Source organism: Helianthus annuus, chromosome 6 (genome assembly GCF_002127325.2).
Source record: "Helianthus annuus cultivar XRQ/B chromosome 6, HanXRQr2.0-SUNRISE, whole genome shotgun sequence".
In the NCBI taxonomy this organism is placed as follows: domain Eukaryota; kingdom Viridiplantae; phylum Streptophyta; class Magnoliopsida; order Asterales; family Asteraceae; genus Helianthus; species Helianthus annuus.
This window is the reverse complement of record NC_035438.2, coordinates 45,219,217-45,226,124: the sequence shown is the minus strand read 5'-3', so window position 1 is coordinate 45,226,124 and position 6,908 is coordinate 45,219,217. Positions and strand designations below refer to the sequence as shown.

Sequence of the window (6,908 nt, the reverse complement as noted above, 5' to 3'; positions counted from 1 at the left end):
AATCATTTCTGTGCATGCACTCTTATAAAGTTTTAGGTATGTAATCATTTTCATTGATTACATCCGTTGCTATAGCATATGCGAATATATCATCAACACGTGTTTTATTCCGGTTCCACATTGTACTATCTTGTACATAATTAATAGAGATCTCATTTTCGTTTGGTACCGGTGTTTCTTTTGAAATTTCATTTTCCTCTGGATTCATAATTGTCTCTTCTAGGACATTTACCTCTACCGGGGTTTCACTTATAATCTTTTGTGAGTTTTCACCAACTGCGTTACTTTGCTCTTTTCGTTTACGTGGGTTTTTGTCTTTGGAACCGATTGGTTTCCCACGCTTTCGTTGTATAGTAATCGCTTCTGGGATTACTTCAATTCGAGTTGGTGCATTTGATGCTGGTACATGTGACTTTGTCACTCTGTTCGTGTCTGTGAATACATCTGGTAATTCATTCGCTATTATTTGCAAATGTATGATCTTTTGGACTTCATATTCACATTGACCACTTCGGGGGTCGAGATTTGATAGCGATGATGCATTCCACGTTATTTCTTGTGTTACCAGTCTTTCTTTGTCCTTATCTCCCCCTAAGACTGGGAACATCGTTTCATCAAAATGACAGTCAGCATATCGTGCTGTAAACATGTCTCCCGTCATCGGTTCTAAATATTTAATTATGGATGGGGAGTTAAAACCAATATAGATACCCAGTCTTCTTTGGGGTCCCATTGTAGTACGTTGTGGTGGCGGTATTGGTACATATACCGCACAACCAAAAGTTCTAAGGTGGGACGAACTTGGTTCTCTTTCGGAGACCAGTTGCAATGGGGAGTATTCGTGATCAGCAGTTGGTCTCAATCTAATCAGTGCAGCGGCATGCAAAATAGCATGACCCCATGCAGAAGATGGTAATTTACATCTCATTAAGAGTGGTCTAGCGATTATTTGTAATCGTTTAATCAGAGATTCAGCTAAACCGTTTTGTGTGTGAACATGAGGTGCTGAATGTTCAACATTGATCCTAATTGACATACAATAGTCATTAAAAGCTTGAGATGTGAACTCTCCCGCATTATCCATCCGGATGTTTTTAATTTGATTATCGGGGAAATTGGCTCTCAATTGTATGATTTGAGCTAAAAGTCGGGCAGATGCTACATTTCGAGTAGCTAAAAGGCTCACATGTGACCACCTTGAGGATGCATCTATTAAGACCAAGAAATAGCGAAATGGTCCACACGGAGGATGAATAGGCCCACAAATATCCCCTTGGATTCTTTCTAAAAATGATGGGGTTTCATGTATTAATTTAGTTTGTGAGGGCCGAGTTATAAGTTTGCCCAGAGAGCATGCTGTACATGATAAGTCTTGTGGTAGCAAAACTTTTAAGTTTTTGAGAGGGTGCCCGGTTGCACTTTTAATTATTCGTCTCATCATTATGCTACCAGGGTGACCTAGACGGTCATGCCATATATTGAATGTGTCTTTATCTAACAGCTTTTGGTTACTCATCATGTATGATTCGATAGGATTGATATTAGTACAATATAACCCGGAGGATAAGACTTCTAATTGTTCAACAATTGTTTCTTTGCCATTTTTGTTTGAAGTAATTTGAAGATATTCAATATTATTTTCAGATATTGTTTTTAGGTGGTAACCGTTTTTTCGAATATCTTTAAAGCTAAGTAAATTTCTTCTGGATTTACTAGAATATAATGCATTATCAATAGTTAATTTGGTACCGGAAGATAATGTTATGTGTGTTCTGCCGGAGCCTTCGATAAGGTTACTGACACCAGATATAGTACTAATCGGTGTCTCTGCCGGAGACAACTCAGAGAAAAATTTCATATCTTTGAGAATAGTATTAGTACTACCGCTATCTACCAGACATTCATCACCAATAATAGCTGTACTAGAGCTAGCATGCATATTTATTTTCAATGAAATCACATGCATCCAAATGAACGTCTGATATTGTGGCTGAAGGTGCATCCTCAATCGGATTAGTTTCATCATTCTTTCCTTTTTCTTTCATCATGCGTTGATATGCCTCAACAAGGTGTTTAGGGGTGCGACATGTGCGGGACCAATGATTTGACATCCCACATTTATAACAAATGTTGCTTTGGTTCCCGCTACTTTTCCCTTTCGAAAGTCGCCCTGTATTGTGTCGACTTGATTCACCACCGCTATTTTTAGTGTTCTGGGACTCTCGATGCCATGTATATCCCCGTCCTCGACCACGATCACGATCTCTGTTGGGGCTGCGGCCTCTACTTCTACCTCGTCCGCTTTGAGAATTGGCCACATTCACTTCAGGGAATGGGCTTGCATCGGCGGGTCGCGATTGATAGTTTTGTAGTAGGAGCTTGTTGTTTTGCTCCGCGACCAGAAGACATGATATCAATTCAGAATATTTAGTAAATTTACGTTCCCGGTATTGTTGCGACAGGAGCATGTTGAGGCATGGAACGTTGAGAAATTTTTTTTCAAGTATGTCTTCATCGGTTATATTTTTTTTCACCACATAATTTTAACTCAGAGATAATGCGGAATAAGGCAGAATTATACTCACTGACTAAATGAAGCCATTCATAGCGGGCTTTGGGAAGTAAGACCAACTTTTGGTGGTCAAAACGTTCTTTGATGTTTGTCCATAATTCAAGGGGGTCCTCAACAGTTAGATATTTCCGCTTTAGATCTTCGTGAAGATGATGGCGGAAAAATATCATAACTTTCGCTTTATCTTGAGGTGAAGTTTGATTATCATCAATAATTGTCTCCCCCAAATTATTTGCTGTCAAATGAATTTTAGCATTAAGAGTCCATGGGAGATAGTTGTTACTCGAGATCTCAAGTGCGGTGAATTCGAGCTTTGATAAATTCGACGTTTTATCCACAAATGAAAAAATCAAGGATTTAAAATTGAGCCGCAATATAAATTATAGGAGAACTTCAGGTTCTCTATAGGTAGAACTGCAGGTTCTATACTTTACGCCGTTTTAATAATAGAGTAGGCATTTAGAAACTCTTGTATAATTTCGTATTGTAAATATAAATTGTGTGATATTTAAAAATATCTTTATATATATTGCTTCACTTGGGGAAAAGACTGCCTAGGTATCGAATCTCTAGAATCATCAAATGTTGTTTCGACTATGACGATGGCTAAATATCTTAATCTACCCGAATAACCTCCCGCTAAAGATGATCAATCGAAAGTTGTTGGACAAAATTGAAAGTGGGCTGCCAAAGAATTATGAGCCCATCGATCTTAATAAATAAAAAATAAATAAATAAACGTGGACTCCTTGGATGCACGCCAGATATTGTTTCGATGACACAATATTTTTTTTTTTGGGGCCAAGCCCATTATATTGGCAGAGATGGTGGACGAATTCAAGGTAGAGATCCATAAATATTATTAGGAGGTCCCAATTGTGTTGAGAAAGAACAATATTGGCGGCAGAAGGCAGCAAAAGAAAAAAAAAAAAAAAAAAGAGATCCCCCATTATTTTCGAAAAACATCAAAGGCAGTGGAGGAGGATTGCTATTATAATTCTCTTCGAACACCAGTGGGAATATCATATTGGACAAAAATAATTGTTTAGCCAACATCATAGGGGTTCGCACAAGAGGAAAGAAAAAAAAATGTTCTTTGATTTTCCATTCGATACTTTGAATTTGGTTTTGATTCTAAAATATGATTCCGTAAGTACAAATTAAAGGGAAATCCTATGTTGTTCTAAAGTCCAAACAAGAAAAACCTATTTCTTGTGATCCAAAGAATCAAATTAAAAATCCAATTTGAAAATACTTGAACAAAAAAAATGTTGTTTGCATCCATCGTAGAAGGTTTTTTTTTTTTTTTTTTTTTTTAAGAGAAAAGAGAAAAGAGATAACGTGATAAAAAATGTTGTTTGCATCCATCGTGCTGATAATGTGATAAAAACTAAAGAGAAAAGAGATAAACTGAATTCTCATATTTTATTTTATTCAACATTACAATATATAGATAAACAAAACTATAAACCCTAAAGCCCATAAGCAATGGATTGGGCCTAAAATATCTTGTTTATAACAAAAAGTTAAAAAATTAAAAAAATCAATAAAATTAGAAAAAAATTAAAAATCAAAAAAACTTTTTTTTTTGGATTTTTTGGTTTTTTTGGTTTTTTTGGTTTTTTTAATTTTTATATATTTTATCTAATTGAATACGCCGACACCATTCATATCTTGAGGTTGTGAATTCCAAATTCCAACATAGAGTACAACTATTCTGCATATCATAAACGTTTTTAAAGCAGCACTAGTATATTTATGGTCATCGAAAAATGACGGATGAAGTTAAGTTGTACGGCTTTCCAGGAAGTCCATTCGGTTGCAGAGTGGAAACTGCTTTGAAACTCAAGGGAATCAAGTACAAATTCATCCAAGAAGATCTGAGCAACAAGAGTCAAGACCTTCTTAAATACAATCCTGTTCACAAAAAGATACCCGTGCTTGTACACAACGGAAACCCATTGCCGAGTCTCTTGTCATCATCGAGTACATCGATGATGTCTGGAAAGAGGTCCCAATTTTGCCTCAGGACGACGCTTACGAAAAGGCTCAGGCTCGGTTTTGGGCCAAGTTCATTGATGATAAGAGCATATGTAGTGGAGCGCGAACAAGGGCTTTTTTTGGGTTATAGCGCCCCATAGCGCCCCGCACACCGCGACGGGCGGCGCTATGGGGGTGAAAATGGGGGGCGGCGCTATCCTTTTCGCGGCGTGATGTGAGAATGATTTAATTGTTTGACCAATCAAAAATTATTAAGGGTTTTAATAATTAATTAATAAAATTGAAAATTAATAATTAGGTAATGATGGGTAGGGGCTTTATGACTACGGACTCTAGTGATATAAAGCCCCCGTATGACGTGGCACGACACGTGTCACATAACGCCCCACAAGGGCTTTATGACTACACATGGCCTAAGGTAATTATTTGAGCAACTTTATGACTTTTATTTTGGTTCAAGTGGTTTCTAGTCAATTATTGAAACATGTTTGGCTTCCACGTGATCTACTAGTCCAAATAGCAGATCTAGGCAGACTTCGTGTTGAGTTAGTAGAGTTCAGTTAGTGGATTTGAACTCTGCCAACTCATCACCACCTGTTAAGAAACGTACAAGATCTGCCACTTGAACTAGCGGATCACCTAGAAGAAGCCAAAGCTGTTTAAAGATTGACTAGAAATCATATTACAAACTTTTTTTTTTTGTTAAAAATGGACTTTTTTTTTTGACATATTAATTATATATGGTATATTCAGTGCATTCCAGCAATATACAACAGCTATGGAAATGTGCAAGCTGTAGCAGAAGCTACTGAACCACTGCAATTTCTAGAAAATGAACTGAATGTGAAAGGAAAGAAGTTTTTTGGTGGTGACAACATTGGGCTGGTTGATATTTGTGCATGTTACATGGCCTTTTGGGTTGGAGCAGCTGAAGAAGCATTAGAATCAAGATAGTGACCAAAGAAAAGTTCCCGAAATTAAAAGAGTGGTGTGATAGCTATCTTAACTGTCAGGTTGTCAAGGATAGCTTGCCTCCAAGAGAAAGCCTTGTTGCTTACTACAAGTGGCGGTTTGGTAAGGCGGAATAGTATAAATTCGTGATTATGATGTTGAAGTATCCGTGTATCAGTGTATGACATCTATCGATGTCTCAATAAGCAGCTCGTAGATGCTGAGTGTGTCTTGTAGTATGTTTCTATGTGACCTATTCTATGTTTTATTTTTCATTATGTCGTAGCAAGATTCTCTTTTGTTTATGAATCAACGCAGGATCTCTTTTCAAATTACCAGTCTTCTTTATTTGCGGCATTCCGAGCAGAAGCTATAATTCATTGATACCACGATGGTCCATCTATATAACTTTCTGAATATTTGAAATACACCTGACTGGGACAGACAAACCGAAATTTCACGAAAATAGAAGTCGATATTGGTTTCTAGAGATAAAAATAGTGGTTAAGGTATATATAGGGGTGTGTGTGTGTAAAAAGAACAAACATAGTCGATTGCTTATGTACATCCTTGAAAGCCTCCGAACTATTAGTCACACACCAAACACAGGCCAAGCAAGCAACCAAAATTTGGTTATTGTTTCATTGAATTGTAGACATAACATTTAAAATTTGGTTATGCCCTTTATGCTTGCTAGTTAGAGGTTAGAATTTAGCATAGTGAACACTTGTTCTTAGTGAGTTGGGTTGTATTACAACTCGTTTCTCAATTTACAGTAAAATAATGTGTACAATCCTTATGAACCCGCACTCCATGATGATTTATTGAGTTGTGAATTCGAAGAAATACATGTTATATTTGAATTCTAACATGATCAATTGTTTAAAATTTTAAATTATCACTCTCTTTAGCAACAAGCACTTGTCTCTAATTTGAAATCCTCTTAGGTGCATGAGCATTTTTCCAACTTCACATCTCGTTCTCTCATGACCCTTGAAAAACTTATATCAAGTCTGCCATATATGCTCTAAAGTGTTGGTATATACGACTAAATACTGTAAGTAGACCACCGAAAACGTACCAAGGAATGTATGGAAGAGCTTATTCATTAGGGTGCCGAAAGTTGTTTAGGTCAATTCAATAATCAAGAAGGCATAAGAACCTACTTTATGACATATGTTATCTTTGCCCCATCTTCCTTAGCTTATTCATGAGGGTGCCGAAAGTTGTTTAGGTCAGGACTGCTTTCCAAAGTTGGTTAAACAAGTCAGGAGATCAATTTAATCCAGGTAACCTATGCACATCCTTAACTAACTGTCTTGTATTCCTTGCTTGTTCTCCTATCATTTTTCTCCATCCTTGTTACCATCAAGTAGTAATGCCT

General features: G+C 36.9%; 1 pseudogene; it reads left to right on the top strand.

Moving 5' to 3' along the window:
• Positions 1-4,264: 4,264 nt before the first annotated feature.
• LOC110865400 lies at positions 4,265-5,859 on the top strand (annotated as a pseudogene).
• The last annotated feature ends 1,049 nt before the right edge of the window (positions 5,860-6,908 follow it).